This window comes from Mustela lutreola, chromosome 4, assembly GCF_030435805.1.
Source record: "Mustela lutreola isolate mMusLut2 chromosome 4, mMusLut2.pri, whole genome shotgun sequence".
NCBI lineage: Eukaryota > Metazoa > Chordata > Mammalia > Carnivora > Mustelidae > Mustela > Mustela lutreola.
The window spans coordinates 94,646,139-94,647,966 of NC_081293.1; the positions used below are offsets into that span (position 1 = coordinate 94,646,139).

The 1,828-nt window shown below is 31.2% G+C and overlaps 1 non-coding gene across 1 annotated transcript; it reads left to right on the top strand.

The window, feature by feature from the left end:
- The first annotated feature begins 1,487 nt into the window (after positions 1 to 1,487).
- On the top strand, positions 1,488 to 1,593 carry LOC131830961 (U6 spliceosomal RNA). The gene has a single exon (XR_009353490.1). It is a non-coding gene; the product is annotated as a U6 spliceosomal RNA (small nuclear RNA).
- Positions 1,594 to 1,828: the final 235 nt, after the last annotated feature.

The following is a 1,828-nucleotide window of genomic DNA, read 5'->3' on the forward strand; positions in this document are numbered from 1 at the left end:
GAGGTGGGATTACTGAATCATATGGTAATTTTACTTTTAATAATATGAATAATCTCCATACTGTTTTCCATACAATTTTATATCCCTATCACAGTGCATAAGTTCCGCATTTTACCCAATATTTACCAAAATTTGTTAGTTTTAATTTTTTGGTAGTATATATTCTAATAGGTAGTGATATCTTGCTGTGTTTTTCAGAGGTAAACAACAACAACAACAACATAATGACTTTGCCCTGAGTTTTTACGTTGAGCAGTTTTTAATGCTCCTGTTGGTCATTTATATAACTTTTTTGAAAAAAAAATGTCTATTGAGATTCTTTTGCTATTTTTTTAATTATATATTATTTTCTATTTGTATCTGTTGGTTATTAACCTCTTTCAGATATAAGATTTGTAAGTATTTTCTTCCATTCTGTGGATTGTGTTTTCATTCTTTCTCTCTCTTTTGTTTTTTTTGGCAATGCAGAAACTTTAGTTTAATGTAATACCATTTATTTATTTTTGCTTCTTTTGCTTGTGTTTTTGGTCTGGTATCTAAAAAACTATTGGCAAGACCAATGTCAAGGAGAATTTTTCCTATGTTTTCCTTTAGGAAATTTAGTTTCATGCATCACATTTAAGTCTTTAATCTATTTCAAGTTAAGATTTATGAGTAATATAAGGTTCCAGCTTCATGCTGGTTTATGTGACTATTCAGTTTTAAATATCATTTATTGAACAGACTATCTTTACCCATTATATATGTTGGCCCCTGTCAAATATTAGGTGACTGAATGAAAGGATTTATTTCTGGACTCTCAATTCTGTTCTACTTGTTTATGGGTCTGTTTTTATGCCAGTATACTTTATTGTTTTGAGCATGAGGGCTTTGTAGTATAGTTTCAAATCAAGAGTGTAATTTCGCTTCTTCATTCTTTCTCAGAACGGCTTTAATTATTTGTTGTCTTTTATGGTCTCATATAAATTTTAGGATTCTTTACTTACTTCTGTAAAAACACAATATTGGATTTTTTAAAAGATTATTTATTTATTTATTTCACAGAGAGAGAGAGATGACAAGCAGGCAGAGAGGCAGGCAGAGAGAGAAGAGGTAGCAGCTTCCTGCTGAGCAGAGAGCCTGATGCAGGGCTCGATCCCAGGACCCTGGGATCATGAACTGAGCCGAAGGCAGCGGCTTAACCCACTGAGCCACCCAGGCGCCCCTAAGATTGGATTTTTGATAGGAATTGAATTTACAGATGGTTTTCGGTAGTATGGACATTTTAACAATGTTAATTCTTACCACTCATGAATATGAGCTATCTTTCCATTTATGTCTCCTTCAATTTCTTTATTAATGTCATAGTTTATGGGTTACAGATCTTTCATCTTCTTAGTTAAATCTTTTCCTAAGTATTTTATTAGTTTTGATGCTATTGTGAATTAGATTGTTCTCTTTATTTTTTCAGACAGTTCATCATTAGATTGTTAAAATGCTCCTGTCTTGTGCTTACTTTGGCAGCACATATACTAAAATTGGAATGATGCAGAGAAGATTAGCTTGATCACTGAAAAGGATGACATGAAAAACTGGGAAGCATTCCATATTTAAAAAAATGAAACAAAACAAAATTCTTGTCTTTGATATATTGATCTTGTATTTGGTAGCTTTACTAAATTTGTTAATTCAAAATTTTTTGTGAATTTTTTAGGATTCTTTTCCATGTAAGTTCATGTTATCCAAAAAAAAGAAAATTTTACTTCTTCCTTTTTTTTTTTTTTTTGAGTCTTTTATTTCTTTGTGTTCCTTTTTCTCTGGCTAGGACATCCAGCACTATGTCAAATGA